The sequence below is a fragment of the Lepidochelys olivacea genome (genome assembly GCF_965140295.1).
Source record: "Lepidochelys olivacea isolate rLepOli2 genome assembly, chromosome: 6".
Lineage (NCBI taxonomy): Eukaryota > Metazoa > Chordata > Testudines > Cheloniidae > Lepidochelys > Lepidochelys olivacea.
The window spans coordinates 42,930,244-42,949,223 of NC_140416.1; the positions used below are offsets into that span (position 1 = coordinate 42,930,244).

General features: G+C 39.4%; 1 long non-coding RNA gene across 1 annotated transcript in view; it reads right to left on the reverse strand.

The window, feature by feature from the left end:
* Window positions 1-2,590, reverse strand: part of LOC311522906 — a 104,367-nt gene extending 101,777 nt beyond the window's left edge. Inside the window, exon 1 of the long non-coding RNA XR_014712211.1 lies at window positions 2,571-2,590. This is a non-coding gene — a long non-coding RNA (uncharacterized lncRNA). The remainder of the gene's footprint in view (window positions 1-2,570) is intronic.
* Between the last annotated feature and the right edge of the window lie 16,390 nt (window positions 2,591-18,980).

An 18,980-nucleotide genomic window follows, 5' to 3' on the forward strand; every position in this document is an offset into this window, starting at 1 on the left:
TTTATTAAATACTGAGCCAGCGTATTCATTCATAGCCCTTAATCTTCCAAAAGATTAAATCTGATATAGATTCTTCTGTCTTGTTTCTCATTGGGTTTTATTACACCTACGTCATTGTACGTTGACTTGAAATAAAATAAACTCAGTACGCAAATTTCAGATAATGCTTAGCTGACCAAGCTAGTATTTTGGACAGTAACATAAAATATATGTTTAATATAATGGTTCCCCTCTTTGTGCTCTTAGACTGATTTGTGCTGGCTAAGCAGAGATGAAAACATGAAGAATAAATAAAATGCTCAAAATTACTGACAGGCGTCGATATAACATAACCCCCTGAAATTTGATTTATGTTTGAGATCATTGTCTAAGGGTTACAGCCATTCTTCATGAGTTATGAATTGCTTGATATTGCAGGAAACATCTGCCTGCAGATGAAAAATATTAATTTGGGGTGATCCTCATAAGTTCTAAGACTTCCTGCAGAGAGCTTATATAGACATTTTTATTAGAATTCATAAAATTTGTCTTTTAGAGTAATGCACTAAAATTCCCCAGGAAAACTAGATTAAGTAAAGAAAACAAGATTCTTCAAATTTCTTCAGCAAAATGGTAGTAAAGCCAAAGACTTGCCGGCTCTGTCTGTATTAATACATGGTGCCCTCTTTGTGCTCTGCACATGAATAAAGGACTGAATATAAAACATCATCAATTTACTCTGAATGCCAAGTTTTGAATTTGGATGGGAAAGGACTGTGTACATTCCCCGCGCTTTGTAAAAGGAAACATTAATTGTACTATGTGTTGTTATAATAGAAGCATCTAACATTACAGCTAGCAATAATAAGTGGTGAATTTCTGGCACTCTTAGTTTAATGGTATTTAGCTTCTAGTTTAGTAAAGGCTGGGAAAATAAATTGCTTTTCTCATTTTTTGAAGGGTGCCACTATTGTAACAATTCATTCAAAACAAGAGCCTTAATTATTGCACCTATGCAATGAGAGGTTATTAATGTTGATGAAATTCTTGACAGTTTACAAGAGAATTCAATCGAATGAAAAGTTTAATCACCGTGGAAATCTGAATGAAATAGATTCTAAACATGATGGACCTGTCACAGGCAAAAGATTATTAATTTGATTTTTATAATGTATGCTGGTCCTTATGTTCTTGCTATACCAGTGACAAATGGATCTGGGCAATCAACCTCCGATTTATGAGAATACAAAGGAGAAAGAAGTGTATTACACTCTGGTTCAATGTTACACCAGTGCAAATCCAGAGTAACTCCATTAACTTCAACTACCTGACAGTTACTTATTGTATATTGCTGCTGAAGTTCCAGTTGACATATGATGCAGTAAGTGACTTTACTGGAGTTACTCCAAATTTGCACCTTGCACTTTTAGAACAAGAATTATGTGTTCAATGTATGAAGCCAAATACAAAATGAATAATTTCTTGGATGAATTTTGCCTGTTTTTCAGTCCACAATGAGACCATGATTTTATCACACGGAATTATTGTTTAGACTTTCTGAATAATTATTGGTCTGTGCAATATTTGTGCACAGTCCTTTGTGCATTTTCAGTATTCAAGCCATTTTCAGCAGACACATATATCACATGGCATGTTTCTCTTCTCTGATTGGATGAGCACTGGATTTCAATGTGAACACCCATACCTGGAAATTTGGAATTCATTTTCTGTGAATATTAACTTCATAGTCACTGTTTTAGATACCATGTTCCCACTAAGCCCATTTGCAAGAAGCTTTTCATCCCCCAAAAGTGACTAATACGGGTGTTAAAAATTCAAAGGAATATTCATTGAATGTTTTTCTAGTAGTGTTCACCCAGCTGTTGTGATAAGTGGTAAGTGGGCTTTGTGGATTCCTTTTGTTTCCTATTGATATACTTTAGATCCTGATTCAAAGCCCAATTGAAGCCAATAGGAATCTTCCTATACACTTCAATGTGTTTTGAATTGTGCCTATGGGTAAAATTTTCAAAGCCACCTAAGTAATTTAGACACTTGAAACATCAATGGGATGTAGTCTGTAAGCCACTTAGGCTCTGCTGGAAATTTTACCCCATATACACGAAAGCAGCCCCCCTGTGCCTTTATGGATGCACACTGTATGGACTCACAGTCAACTTAAATTTATCACACTGTACTTGTACCCTATGAGTGACCATAGCAGGTTGCTGCACAAATGGGTATAGTTCACAAATTGAGAAAGACTAAAGACTATGAGGAAAAGTAGTGACATGTGTTACTCACATCATAAAACTAGTGAGTAACCTAAGAAAGCAGAAATAAGGGGTGAAATCCTGGCTCCATTGAAACCATCGAATGGAGTAGGATTTCATCCAGGGACTTTATAATGAATGCTAATGACGTAGGGCCAAATTCTATTCAGCTGACTCACATGGACTGTCCCACTGACTTCAGTGCAACTATTCACATGAACAGGTTTTAGTCATTAATCCCTTTCTCTTCTCAGAGTGACTACTGTGCAGTCATTAAGTCTGGATAGCCTGCTGGTACCACAGGTATATCCGTCTTACCTTTTACAAAGCAGTCAATATTTGGTGCCTCTTCCTAGCCTCTTCAAATAGAGATTTCTTTCTTTCCTTTGTTGCTCTATGTTGCTTCTGCTAGTTTCCTTCAGCTTGTGACATTATATCCAATGCAAGTGCTAGTTCAACCACTCGAAAAGTCTGTGCAAGAAGACTTTGAAGGTACCAGCTCTGAGAATAGTTGTAAATCAATAAAGTACTAGGAATCCTGAAGACCACTCTACTGCAAAATGCCAAACTATCCCAGAGAAGTTCAAGAAGTGTCTCAATGTATAAAATGATAAAGGTGAGCATGCTGATGTTTCTAAGCAGAGTGAAGCAGGTGGGTTGTCTCACTTGAACTGTTGATTAGTTATTATTAGCCTTAGGTCATTCTTATTTCCCATGTTCAGATCCTACTTTCTAATTTTAAATGATTGACCATCTTTAATTAGTACAGTTACTTTATTAATCCTCACAAATGAAATAACTTCCACCAATATTGTGGTGCTTTATTAGAACTCAGTAGCTTCAGGGTGCCACTTCTGAGTGCACATCTCCAGACCACATTTCTTTCCTCCTTTTAATAATGCCGCAGCTCTATTATTATACTAAATGCTTATTTCATTATATTGAATTGTATCACTGTGTACAGATTTCTAGTCACTCTAATCCAGTGATTCTATATGCTCCTGGACTTAGTGCTCTAAGTATGATTTGTAAACCTGCAATCAAGCCTCATTATTTTATCTGTATTTCATAGACCTATAGCTCACAGGAATGTAGGAACATAAATAGAGACAACCTTTTACAGGCATCCAAAATGGGTGACCACATTTTATTCATAAACCTGATTAGGAAGTTGAGGTAGGAATGCCCAGGTAAATCTGGTAGTTTAATACAATCTCTTCAATCAGTAGGAAAGAGCTAGAGATTTAAGACTCATAATTTACCAGAAGAGCCCAAACTTCCATCTCTTTTTTTTCCCATGGTATCACTAAAATTAAATAGACTCAGCTCAGTTGAAAGTAGTGGATTTACTATCACAACTCTTCTTAATAGGTTGTGTCTGTTCCATGCACCACATTCCATACACTCACCTTTTCTGAGCAATTCCATGTGCTGGAATATATCACTGCCGTTTTACACTATCCGCTTCTCATTAACATCCAATTTAAGAAAGATCCACACTTGGAGATCTTATCCTTTCTTTTATGACATAATCATACATAAACTGGTTAGTGCAGAAGAGAACATATTTTTCCCCTTCAGGTGCTGAGGTCCTGAGACTCTTACATTGTTATTTTTTTCCTGCTAAAGAGGCACATCCCAAGCCAGCTAGGGCATACTTGATCCACCTCAAAAGACAAAATAAATAACCAGGCACTAATTTAATTTTTCATTTTCCACGAAGTTAATTGTTATCTTTGACTATGTCTTGTGGGTTCATTTCCCAAGTAAGTATATTGGGCCAAATTTTCTGGTCACTATACTGGGCTGGCTTCAATTAAGATAACACCACCAGAGAATTTGGATAGGTATATTTTAAGGCTAGAAGTTTGAAAAAAATCCTAAGGAATTTAAGTGTCCAAATCTCATTATTTGGGTGCCTAACTGCCTTTGACTCCAATGAAAATCCCACTCTAAAGAATTGATTCCATCCTCAATACACAGACTCCATAGCTGTAAATATTAGCCAAAAACTAATCAAAATGGAATTTATAAATCCATCTGGCTCTGTGTGAAACTGAGCAAAAGTTTCACGGTGGAGGACACAAGTGTCAATTTTCCAGAACATTGATTATCAGATGTTTGTCTTCAGTGCACCATGTATCATTAACTAGTATAGCTATGCTTCTTAGGGAAGAAGGGCCAAAATCTACAATTCAGCAGGGTTCCAATGTGGTTCACAAGGCTGGGTAGTGTGGAATCCTAAATGATGATTGATTCATCATCCTAATTTGAAGTGTTAGATCTTGATCCATAAATGAACGAGCTACCTTCCATGGTTCATCTGGAGCCAAAATATACCAAAAATATACTAAAAAAATATCAAAAATATAGGGAAAATAACCTCCAAAAATTATTACTGAAAAATACTCTTCTCATGGCCATGGACCTAATCCTGCCCATCCAATCAACTTCAGTGGGACTTGAGGGCACTCAGCACCTCCTAGGAGGCATTCAACAGCTTGCAGAAATAAAGGGAAAATGCATCATAATCCACAGAAAATGGCTTTTGGAGAGAAACTTTTCCATCACAGGAAGCAGTGCTCACTAAACTGAATTTCTCTGCAATGACAAGTATGTTTCTTGCTGTACTGTTTCAATAGATTTTAACCACTCTGGTTGCCCCTGCCTAAGGTGTCTTAGATAAGATTTCCCATCAGTCAAAATCTTTCTCTTTGTCTGTTACTTTTGTCATCCATGTCTGGGCTAATACAGTAAGGTACTTAACTGTGTTAATTAAAGATGCCAACTAAGCAAGATGCTTAAGAATGAAGCTGCCAATGGCATTCTCTGTTTTCAAGAGCCAGACTGATTTAAGGCTTTTAATCAGCTGCTCTGTAAATTCCAGACCCAATAGCTAGATATTGTGTAACAGTATACCAGAAGATACAGGCCCATTTGGCATGTCTGGATTGTAGCCATGCAGAAGAGCCAGATGGAGAGAATGAGCTCGCTTGGAGACTATTACTCCACAAGTTGGTAGAAAGAAAACATTCGTGGCCTGGTTATCTCCTGCCCAGATTATTGTACTCACCCTCCATGGTCCTCTTGATACCTGTGTCACTCCATTACACTCAAAATCCAGCTGCTAAAATGATCTTCTTTACCCATCATGTTATTTTTCTCTTCAAATCCCTTCACGGGCTTCTTCTTACCCACTATATGAAGTTTAGATTTCTCATCCTCACCTTCAAGGCCCTGATCAGCTCCATCATTTGCCACCTTGCCCTCTTTACTCCATCAGTGCTGCTATTCTTGAAACCTCCTTCTCATCCTTCTCCCACCTGTATGAAAGCTTTCTTTCATGGTGGTCCATATGCATGGTACAACTTCCCACACTCATTGCACCAGGCCCCAACCCTCTCCTTACATAAGTCCCTCCTAAAGACTCATTTCTTCCAGGATGCCCACAAACACTATCCCAACACACATGTACGCATCACATCCTACCAATATCTCAGGTCCTCCAGAGCCACAGGTGAGCAACAAGCCTCCTATTTGGACTCTTTAGAACAGGAATCCATGTTTCCTTATGTGTTTTTCCAGCTGTAACACAATAGGGCTCCAAATCTGACTGGGGCCTCTGGGAACTACTGGGATGCAAATCATAAATGGGAGACTGGAAATTTCCTCTTCCCTTTCCCAGCAGCGGAGATCTCGGATATCTAGGCTTGCAGGGTCACAAGATGATGAGAAGAGCTTGTTGGGAAAATTCAAATGTTTAAAAGGGGACATATTTTTCACAAAAACTTTAATAATGACCTTCAAAGTCATGGCACTTTTTAATATATTGAATTGCTATCACTGGCCCATGACAAAATTTCTCCCTATATACAACAACACAAAATATGTATGACCCATAGAAGTCACTCTGTACAGCTAAGAATGGCTGTATTATTACTACATTTTATTTGATGCTTACGGGGTAAACTGAAAATGCCAAGGACTCTGTTTTCCAACATCACATGTACCCTGGGATTCTGCGGCTTTCCAGAGCTAGTTTCTGTGGCAACAGTAAGCCAATACTGCAGCAAGTTTTAATACATCCTCATGCAAATATTATCAGCTCTAGTCATCTCTAATTCTATAGCCATGGAATATGATAACAGCCACTGAACTACGGGGGGGCCCATTTACAAGAAGTCTCTTTTTAAAAAGAAATTTATTTCCATGCTATTTTCTTCCTCCTCCTCCTGCCTTTTTTTTTTTTAAAAAAATCCCTCAATTCTATCATTTTTCCACAATCATCACTTCAAAGGCATAGCTCCATTCACCAACACGGGCTCACTGCTGTCTATGAACTAGAATACCAAAAAGGGTGGATACTGAGTCAGCATTGGTGTTGTAGGTGAGATCCATGTGATAACATAAAAAGCCACAATAATAAAATGATGAGCTATGCGATAAATGAATTTAGTGTGCATCTTTCACTATCGCCTCTCCTGCTCTCTGCTCACTAATCCATCTCTGTAAGAATTGCTAAAACATGCTAAACCTTTGAGCACCTTCAAAGAGCTGACAAAATCAAGCTGCTAGAGAAATGTTTCTCCCTTCTCCCCTCAAATGTGTAATCTCCCTACTAATTATATAGTTCCCTGCAACAATACAAATTTCCCCAAAATTGCATCTGTGTGAAGCCCAGAATGGGCAACATTCAATCCAGGATCAATTAGAGCTTTACTAAGCCCCTTCATAGCCTGTTGGAAGAATTTCCTTGTAAAGAAGAAACACTTGAGTTCAGCACACTGCCACAGCTACTCTTAGGGTAAGTACTCCAGTGGGCGGTCAAAGACAGATATCAGTGGTGTACACTGTGAATGATACACCCAACAAGGAAAGTTGGGAGTACTTTTCAGATCCTCTAACATATCTCAGGTTCCATGGTTGAGAAAAGGTGGATCCTGAGTGCATCTCAGACACAAAAAATCCATCAGTTTCCTAGCTAGTGCTCTTCACTGAGATATTTGGGAATCTTCCTCTAAGCCTTACCTTTAACTCCTAACATCACTTTAATGTACATAGTCTGCCCCTAAACTGACAGATTAATTCTTCCTGAATGGTTTCAGAGGGGTAGCCATGTTAGTCTGTATCAGCAAAAACAACAAGGAGTCCTTGTGGCACTTTAGAGACTAACAAATTTATTTGGGCATAAGCTTTCATGGGTTATAACCCACTTCATCATATGTGCCATGGAGCTGATGAAGTGGGTTATAGCCCACGAAAGCTTATGCCCAAATAAATTTGTTCTTCCTGAATGATGATTGGAAATAATTGCTTTTTATGGCCAATGGTCATGCTACATAACTACTATTATCTACCATCCCAGGAGATGAAAGGTGCCGGAAGTAGCTACCCAGAATCCCTTAGAAGGAGACAGGAGGACAACCCTGCCCACAGGTCCAGAAAGTATCAGGGATTGGAGGGATCAGTCTACCAGCTCCCAAGAAAACATCTGTGGGGTGTGTGAGACAAAGGGAGGGAGAGTTCTTGGGGCCTGAGCGAGCCACATAAGAGGGAACATGAACCAAACATAGGGCTGTGCCAGCAACATTAACCCAGACAGGGCCGGCCTTAGGGGTGGGCCACCTGGGCAACCGTCCAGGGCACCCGGTGGTCAAAGGTGCGCCATGCAGCAGTGTAAAGACGTGCTGGAGGTTTAGTGTCAGAAACTGCTTCCTGGGGGGGCTCTCAGATGTCTCCCTGCTTCTTCCCAGTGGAGGAACATTGGGGGTGGGGGCGCAAGTGGTGACACACAGATACAGCTCACCCCCCGCCCCCCAATGTTCCTCCGTGCCCCCACAGAGGGTTGGGAGGAGAGAGGAGCAACACTAAGTGCACCATGTGTACTGGTCACTTTCCCCACCTGGGCTGTGCTGTAAGGTGGGCATCAGAAGCTGCTGCTCTCTGCCCTCCCCTTATGCAGCCCGGGTGAGGAAAGTGACCTGGATGCAGGGAGCTCTGAAGTCACTCCTCACCCACCCCTTCCCCCTGCCCCGCAGCCTCCTAGGGGTGCATGGAGGAGCAGGCTTCCAGGGAGGAGCAGGCAGGAATGCCAGCTGCTCCATGCATCCAGGTCAGTTTCCTTACATGGGCGTTGGAGGAGGTGCAGGTGTTAGGAGTGAAGGGGGTGCAGGAGAGGGGCAGTGGCTGGGGGCACAGGAGGGGAGTGCAGGAGTTAAGGGCAAAGGGGACACAGTGTAGGGGTTAGGGTACAGGAGGAGGCAGGGGTTGGGGTGAAGGAGGTGCAAAGGTTGGGAGTGCAGGAGCTAGGGGCAAAGGGAGCGTGAGGAGCCCACAGGGGCCAAGGGCAATGTGGGTGTGTCAAAATACAAGTTTTGCCCAGGGCACCATTTTCCCTAAGGCTGGTCCTGAACCCATATTCACAAGTGTTCATGGACTTGGACTGATCATTCACATGTAGTACTGGAATCCATTCCGATTTCAGGTACCTTCAGGTTCCAGCTGCACTGTTCATCCTTCCTGAGTGAGGGAGCATGCAAAGGTAGTAGGATATCATACTGCTTCAATGGATAATATAGTGCACCTGATGTCATGAGGCAGTTTAAACAATATCAATACGATATACAGTAAGTACAGAGCAATTAGTAATGCAGTCAATCATCATGCTTTCCTCACTGCTGGTTTTTTTTCATTCTACACTTCACAAACTTCTATTTATTTACAAAAATCTAAAATGGACAGTAATAGAACAGTGCCAAATAATGGGGGTTTGCTCCAGTAAGAGAAAAGCACAATAGTACAATTTTGTACCATTGTGTGATTTGTGTATACTACCCTATGCAGCCATGCAGTCTATCACAAACTCTTCCTGGCATTAATAACTATAGGACTAAAGCTGTATTTGTTTATTTCACATAGACATATTCCCTCTATTAACTTTTGGATAACACCAGCAGCTCATCTAATGAAAAATAATGGTTTTACACCAAAAATTCAGAACTGTTTCTTTCCAAAAAGAATCCAGGTGCAGAAGAGAAGAACACTAGCTCATATAGTCCCCAGCCTTATCTGGAAAGAACTGTCTGAATATATTAGATCTTCCTTTGCAAGGATTTGTGACACATAAAAATTTGTATGAATACCATTTTTTTTCACTTCTGCAGTCTCTAAGCATCCGAGCAATGCATTTGATACGGTTGATTATAACAGTCTATTGGATAAATTAGCCTCCTAGGGTTTGATGGTTCAACTCTGAAATGGATCACTACATATGCAAATCTAATATGCTGAAGAGAGAGTAGTTTTTTCAGGGAATTTTCCACTTCTTTTTCTAAGTTATCAGAACTTGCAAATTATTACAATGCTCCCTTGTCTAGGACTATCTTTTTGTATATTAAAAATACTAATATCTAACCTATGATGTGTCTACATGTCAGACAAGTAATCTAGGGATTAGGTACAGTGGTGATTCTGTGATAAGGGACACAGAGAGGATGCAAAATTATTTGAACACCCCACATTGGAATTTTATTACTTATTTTCTTTAGTTCTAGGATTTTTATATATTTTTTAAAGGAAAAGGTTTTAGTGGCAGTGAAAAATGCTGAGGTTGAGATGCCTGAAGATTGAAATATTTCTATCCATAGATCAGGTATAGCAAGTCATGGGCAATGCAAGCTGCTCTTACATTGCCCTGCTAATGTGCCTCACCCCTGACTTGGAGGGGCCACAACTAGTGACTGAATTATTGGTCTCTCTGTTGAGACTGCCACAGGGATTTTAACTACTGCTGGTGTATTGTTTTGCTTTTCACCTGGCCATTCGCCTCTCTTCTGTGTAAACCATTAAAAAGCCAACATTTGTCAGGCATCACCACTCACACACACATATATTCTAGATATAGGGAATAACTGTGGTAATCCCAGATACCATTGCGGGTGATAGGTAGCCCAGATTTTCTTTCACTATAAGACACTTGTGGCAGGAGAAGTGCAGGGCCATCTGATTCTCAGCACCTTCAGGGCTGCTCTAACTTATGCCAGCTAACTGCAGTCCCCAAGAGACTGTATACCAGTTTAAAATTGGCAAAGCACAGGTGTGCTCTTCCCCCCACACACACATATGCCGTCTAAATCACAGTGGGGGACAATTGGTGTAGGAGTTGGTTATGCTGCTTTATGAGAGCTCAGCGCTCCCCTACATAGGAGGGGGAATTCTTACCTGGTTAGCTGGGGGCAGAGTCCACCACTTTGCACAATTTGAGCATTGCAAAGAATCTAAAACAGCAAGAGAATCTGAACCACTGTCGGCAAATACTGACTTTTTAGTGGTGACCACCCCTGACAAAATTATGAAATGTTTTCATCTAGCATTAAAGCAAATGACTGCCGAACTGCTTACCTTTTATTGCTATTCTTAGTTCATTTTCAAAACAAGCCTCTCCAATCGAATGAGGCAGCAGGCTCCTGAACGCTTTTCTAATGAGTTTTATGTTAATCATTTTGCTATTTATTTATTTAAGAAAAGCAAGCGATTAATTGGATTTTCTTTCTTGACTTCAATAATGTTTTGATTTTTTACAGAATGACAGCTTCTTGCTATAAGACATAAATTCAGAAACATAAACAGCCAGAGCCTCACTTGGTGTAAATCGGTATAGACCTCTTGACTTCAAGGAAGATGTGCTGAATTACACCAGCTGAAGAGGTGGCTCATATATTTCAGTGCTAAGAATTATCAGCTAAAATACAAAGGCTGGAATTCTACTATGTATTGCATTTTGGCATAATGCTCCTGGCAGAAATAAGACCAAAACTCTGTGGAACCTGCCATTTGATTATTACCCTGGGGTAATGGGATCCTGGAGTGGCGCAGAGCCATTATGACAACCAGCCACATTCCTGTTTGGTTGTATAACAGGCATTCTAGGAGAAAGGAGGCATACCCAGGGTGTCTTAAACCCCAGCAATCTCTTTCCACTGGGATGGAATTGGCAGCAGATGCAACTTAAAGCAACCTTAAGGCTCATTGGTTTCAGGACTTTGGAAGCACAAAAGTAGATTGAAGTTATCTTTGTACTGTGCCATACATCTTTGGGTGAATCTGATCTTCTTAGCATGAAAGTTTTGTATATATAACTGGAGATGAGCTCAAGGAGCCAAATTTGGAATCAACTAATACAGCACCTGAATAGACATTTTATTCTGAATAATTATCTATTTATTCTTTCTACAGCATCAAAAATGTGCTAGCCAGCTAACAGAAAGGAAGGGGAAGACAAGGACTTTGCTTTAAAGAATTTGCAATCGAAATGGCCAAGGAATCGAAGGATGGGGTATGAATAAAAGCCATGATACTGAACAGTGTAATTTTTAGAGTGGATCTGAAAGTGTTTGGGGTTTCTTCTCTGATAGAAAGGGATAGAAACTGTGGCTCTTTTAGAATTTATTTGCAGTGTTGCTGTGTGAGTCCCAGGATATGAGAGAGACAAGGTTGATGAGGTAATATCTTTTACTGGACCGACTTCTTTTGGTGAACGAGACAAGCTTTCAAGCTACAGAAGAATAAGCTTCAGCAGAATAAGAGCTCTCTGTAACACAAAGGCTTGTCTCTTTCCTCCTTTTCTCTCTCTTTTAAAAGTCAGTTTGCTGGATGAACTTGAAGGAAGAGAGGGAAGAGCCATGATAAAATGAGTTAGGGTGAGAGTTCCAGGAATGCAAGACACATGGAAGAAGCCCAAAGATAAGACTGGGAGCAAAAACATAGTAGGGAGAGGTTAGTTGTGTGGCTTGGGTGGTTGTCAGCAAAGCAAAGACTCTGTTTGGGTTGATTGGTAGGAAATATTTACAGACCCTTTTCCTATATGATGATATAATTAATGCAATTTTTTGTAAATTTATGCTTCTTAGTATGCACATCATTTTAATAGATATGAAATTGATTGGCAAGTTTAGGTCTCTAATAGTTTCTAAGATTCACAGCAATTAGAATTAATTTGCCTTTCAGAATATTTCTATCTCCCTAACCACACTAAATAAAGCAACTGACATATGGCTTGTGTAGCAGACGGATCAACTGCAGCACATAGTCAGCTGTGTAGATTTGGTGCATAGCTGCCAATTGATTTGGGGTATGATAGCTAAGAAACAAAAACTAATGATAGGAAAAAAAACCCAGAAAGCGACCCTATAATCATGTAAAGCTACGCTGCTGTCTTTTTTCTATGCTTATCTGTCCTTTCTACTTTGTTTATGGATAGAAAGAATGTGAACTGTGTGTAACCTGCACTCCCTGCTTTTGGGGAGAGAATTCCTTATACAGATAAGCCTCCATGCTCTTACCTACCCCAGAACTTCAAACAGACTGGGTTAACCGGTTCGAACTGGAAGAGATATCACAATGTATGTTGAACCAAGCTATAAAAGCTCATCCCTGTTCTTTGTTCAGGGCTTCACCATTTTCCTCTGAAAAGGAATTGGTGAGCCCTTCAGCTGTCGTATTCGCTAGCAATAAAGTGCCTCACTTTATCAAAGAGCCAAGACTCTGTGTTTTGTTTGGCTAATACAGAAGTCCAGGGAAGGCTACCCTCCTAACCCTAGATGGGAGGGGAACCCTTTTTCCCTAACACTAATTTGTGTGTTTGCTGGGTGAAGGTGTGGTGGGATAGCATCCGTTTCTTGCACCAGCAAGTATCTTTTCAAATATCCATCACAGGGTCAATATTTGAGCCTTGTGTCATTATGTACTCCTTTTGTGACTTTGAATCACTGCATCCTGTCTCTGCTGTAGAACTGGTGGATAGTTTTTATTGGAATGAGCAAGCACAAGTAGTATCATACTTTGCATGCTTGGCTAATAGAGGTTAAACATACCTGACACTGAAGGATTGGTTCACAGAAGTGGGTTCCTGCAGATTTGGTAAGAGGTTTGGCTTCTCTATGAAAGCCTCTTAAAGGATTCTATATAGGCCCAATTCAGCGCCCCTGTGGCCTCACCGGGAATCGGACAAGACCTTGTGTGCTGAAATGTACTCTTGTAATTGCATCTCACTGCTGGGAATCAGTAACTGATGAGTTATAATACCAGCTTTGATAGTGATTCTGAAATCTTGGGCAATTCTCTTAGCCTTTCTACATCTGTGAAATTAATATTGCCTACTTAAAGAAGTGGTGAGGATAAATTAAATTAGTTCTGATCCACAGCTGGTGTACATCAATGTAGCTCCAATGAAATCAATGTAGCTATGCTGATTATACCAGCTGAGAATCTGGCTCAATATTTTAAAAGTTCTTTAAACATTAAAGCTGTTCCAATTAGATGCCTAACTCCTTTAGGTGCCTTCAAAAATCCCATCATGAATGTACATTGTAGATGGTAAAGACTTTTAAGTGCAATACATATACCGCAGTAGCTAGGACTGCCCATTCAGTTGTCCAACTCAAAATCTTTTGAGGATCACCTATCACGTTCTGCTAAACTTTCTATTATAATCTGCTAGGCTCATCAAGTACTACAGTAATCACCTCACCTATGGCTTTTAAACTGTGTTATTAAGTTTAAAGCTTCAAACAGGTTCAGCCCTCAAGCATTCTTAGAGAGATGGAAGCCCACAAGGCTCTTCCTCTTGTAATCCTGTCACACATTTCCAATGTGCTTGACATTTTTTAAGTAGCTCATCTCCCTTGAGACCTGAAAAAAAGAGAGATGTCTTTTAATTAGTCTTTGGGCCAAATTCAGCAGTGATAAAAAAGGGCTATATATTACATATTTGTAAGTAGATCTAGAGGATTCTGAGTTGGTGTAACTTACATTTTGAGAATAAACTGGAAGAAAGTGGAAGTTGCAGCTTAGACTCCTTTACGCACTCCTCTGAATCTGGCCAGTTTTAAAAAAGCAGCTCTGTATTTAAAGTAAGAATATTGCACATTTAAAAAATTCAGACACATCACAGAAGTTAGTCAGGTTCTTTACTGTTGTAAATGGGCACAGGCCCACGCAATGGTGCGACACTGATTTATGCCATGTGACAATCTGAAGAGCTCTGTTTCACCTGCCTTTCCTGTGTATGTTTATAATCTATGATCATGTAATGGTGACTTCCATTGATGGGCTTCCATTTCACACCCCTTGGAGACTATTGCCTAATTGAATAGACTTCATTCTAAGTATAATTTTCCTAACAGGCTGTCTGTTTCTTAGACAAGTTTCCCTTAAGATATAAATAATTACATGCATTTGGTTTTCATAAACCTGGTCATATTTTGAATACATTATACAGGTTGAGAGTAGGGCTGGTGAAAAATTCTCCATCAAAATAGGTTTTAAAAATAAAATTGTATTTGTCTAAACAAACTTTTTTGCAAAAAGTGACTACTGTCCATGAAAAATTTAGACCAAACACCCAGAATCCCAAAAGATTTTGATTTTCAGTTGAAAAATATCTATTCAGTGCCTCATCATCCCATTCTCCTCAATGGGATGGGTTCCCAAGTTGACAACATCTCTCATGATGAACTGTTATTGGCTCAGCAAGAGAAGAGACCACAGTGCATCATAAAAGATGTGACCTGGCCAGGGAGCCGGTCCCATAGATTCAACCAAGGATTCAATAAGCCCTTTTGGCCACAGCATTGCACTGGGAGGTCATGGTCAACTGATTACCAACATGCCTCACTGAGATGACTATTCCTCAGGATAACTTCCCCCATCCTGTAAGCATGGCACACATTCTTTGATCCTAGATGTATACATTTACATTTGGACATATTAAAACATATATTGTTTACTTGCTTCCAGCTTGTTTTCTTCATCAATCACCATTCCCCAAATCTTTGTATCATCTGCAAACTTTTATCAATGATGGTTTTAGGTAATCTTCCCGGTCACTGAGAAAAATGTTAAATTGCACACAGCCAAGAACCAATCACTACAGGATAACACTAAAAACACATCTGCTTAGCTATGATTGCTTGTTTATTTTTAATCCACTTAATGTTTGCCATGTTAATTTTGTATCACTATACATTATATAATTTTTCATTCATTATTCTACCCTCTTTTAAAACTTTATTAATTCAGTCTCTTTGAAAAAGGAAGCGTGTCTCATAACGTTTGAACTGCTTTAATTACTTTAAAATTAAAGAAGAACAAAGATGGTCACAATTTATATGACTTCTGCCCCCTAGCTCTATTGAACACAGATTAAAAAATAATTGAAATTTTTTTAGCAACACAAGTGAACACCACCATCCCATCAATTACATGCAGATGAGGTTGATTTTATTGAAGGAAGGAAGGCTGCTGATAATATGAGAAAAATTGCTCACTTGATCCAGCAAGCTCAGATGTTCTCTTTATAGCCTTACCTATAGATGCAGAGAAAGCCTCGGATAAGGTTCAGTGGCCTTATCTAATGATTATCCTAAAATATTCAGATTTGGAAGCATGTTCCTGAATTGGGTCAGCGTATATATATACACACAAAACTCACCCCTTGCTTCACTATCAACTAATGGAATTATTTTTCCCACATTTCAACTAGAAAGAGAGACATGACAGGGCTGTTCCCTTCACCCCTCCTTTTTCATCTCTCTTGAACCACTGGAAATGTACATACATCAGCACTGAAGGTGTGACTATAAACATGAAAAATACTAAGTTTATATGCTGATGACTTTTTGTACCATTGAAGAATCCATCTTCATCAGTCCCATCATTATTGAATGTAGTTCATATTTTTGAAAGATCTCTGGTTTTCACATTAACTGGAATAAATCAGAAGCAATGGTAGGGTGACCATATGTCCCATTTTAGCTATGACAATCCTCTTTTTAAGATCTACCCTGGACATCCTGATTTTTTTGGCAAAAATGGGCATTTGTCCCATTTGCCAACTGATTATCAATTGGCAAGAGCAAATAGAACAAATGCCCAGTTTGCCAAAAAAGTGGGGGGCGCAGAGGAACGTTTCATGCGGTGGCAAGCAGTGACAAGAGGCACTGGGCAGTGGGGTTCAGGCTGTCAGTCCCCAGCCACATTGGGCTCAGGCAGTCAGGCCCATCCCCAGGTGGTGTAGGGCAAGACTCCAGGTGGCTCAGGCCAGCCCCGCACAGGGGGGAGTTTTTACTTTGGGAAATATGGTCAGCCTAAGTAATGGGTTTATCCAAAAGACCAGATGCTTCTCAGTTTCAGCATTTTCCATTTGAAATATCATAGAATCATGGCAATGTAGATCTGGAAGGGACCTTGAAGTCCATCAAATCCAGCCCGCTGTGCTGTGGCAGGACCTAGTAAACCTAGACCATCCCTGACAGAAAAGCGTTCAATGATGTGGATTCCACGACCTCTTTTGGAAGCCTATTCTTATTATAGTTAGAAAGTTTTTCCTAATATCTAACCTAAGCCTCTCTTGCTGCAGGTTAAACCCATTACTTCTCATCCTGCCTTCAGTGGAAATGCAGAACAATTGCTGACCATCCTCTTTATAACAGTCCTTAACATATTTGAAGACTATGATCAGGTCCCCCCTCAGTCTTCTTTTCTCAAGACTAAATATGCCCAGGTTTTTTTTAACCTTTCCTCATAGGTCATGTTTTCTAAACCTTTTATCATTTTTGTTGCTCTCCTCTGGATTGTTTCCAATTTGTCCACATCTTTCCTGCTGCCCAACACTGGACACAGTAATCCAGCAAGGAAAAAATTTATGCAAGGAAATAACTTATTCAAGTATTAAAATTTGTCCTAATCTTCCCAAAATTGTTTCTCTACATATGGACTATATATTAAAAGAAATTTCCAAAGATGTGAAGAGGTGGCATCCCTTCCCTCTATCGTTATTGGGGAGAATAGAAATAGCCAAAATGAATATCTGCCGAAGATTGACATATCATTAGTCTATTGCCTTTCAAGGTCTCTCCCTCTTTGCTCAAATACATAGGCTTTTGCATGCAATTTATATGGGATTAAAACTAACCTCGCTTGTCACACAAGACCCTTAAAAAATCCTGGGCAACTGTAGATATGGGACTGACAAATCTGTATCTATATTCTCTAGTATTCCATATGTGTTCTATTGTAAGGTGGTTCCCCTTCACTGGTACTGAATGCACATTGGCCTGGCCTGAGATTGAAAAAAACTTTAGCTATGCCATTCAGATCCCTCTCTTTTTTAAAAATACCTTAAAAGGCTACCCATACCCTTAAGGAAAAATCCAGTCTTCGCATGTACATCGAGCATCCTGCAATGCATTAAGATGATTACAGCATACAATCTTACTGCTTTCTCTTCTTGTACTATTATGGGATAACCCATGGCTCAGGATCAAGGCCAACTCCATGCTTAAGACAATTTGGATAGAAAAAGGATTAACAAAAATTAAAGATATAATACAAGATGATAGATTGGCCTCCTTTGATTACATATGTAACAAATATCAGTTACCACTCTCTCTCAGTTCTTTCTTTCAAAGGCTATGCTAAAGGATTCATGCATGAATAGGGAACAATTGGTCTGTTTCAACTTTCTCACCTCCAGAAGAACATGTTAAGAAATATGGAAACAAAAGTCACTGCATAGGAATTACTTACAGGCGGATTACCATCTCAATCTCAGTCTCAAAGAAAAATGAATTCAGCCTTCCTATCACAACAGAAACCTGGGAGGATATATGGCTTAATGTGAAAGATACTTCAATTTTCTTATCCTTGCAATTCTTCCAGAACAAGATATTAAACAAATACCACTGGACTTGAGAATGTTTCTTTAAAGCTAGTTTGGCAACACACAACAAATGCTGGAGATGCAAACAGCCAATTGCTAACTTTTCACCTCTTTTCCTGTCAAAAAATGGAACACCATATTCAGTGCTCTTTCAAAAAACTTTATGTGTTGCTATATTTCCTTCTCCAGGCTTTTGTATTTTAGGAATGCTGAATGAGAACTGGTATTACCAGTTAACATTAAGAAATTGATTGCAGTAACTATTTTAGTGGCCAAAAGAGTTATTCTGAGAAAATGGAAATCTGCAATTCCTCCCTCATACAGATGGGATTGGTGAGCTCTCCCCTACTGCATTAATGGAAAAATGAGTCTAACAGAAACAATTAGAAAAAATATGAGGTCACACATGACACTATTGCATACTTTTGCAGTTTCATATATTTTAGTATTTGATACTCATAGGTTATGTTAGTCACTTTAATAATTGATGCATGACTTCTGCTGGTTCAGGTTTTTTGTTTGTTTTATCCAGGTTTTGAAAATAATGAACGGTGAATTTTATTTCCGTCCTGTGCATTTTTGTTTTATATAAAAACAATACAAATACATTTAAACTAATTCAGTCCCAGCTCATGGATTTCAAGGCCAGAAGGAATTATTGTGATAATCTAGTCTGACCTCCTGTATAACACAGGCCATAGACCTTCCCAAAAATAAGTCCTAAAGCAGAGCTTTTAGAAAAACATCCAGTCTTGATTTTAAAATTGTCAGCAATGAAGAATCCACCATGACCTTGGTAAATTGTTCCAATGGTTAATTACTCTCACCATTAAAAATGTACATGCTATTTCTAGTCTGAATTTTTCTAGCTTCAGCTTCCGGCCATGGCATCATGTTATACGTTTCTCTGCTTGACTGAAGAGCCCATTATTAAATATTTGTTCCCATGTAGATGCTTATAGACTGTAATCAAGTCACCCCTTAATCTCCTTTTTGTTTAGCTAAATATA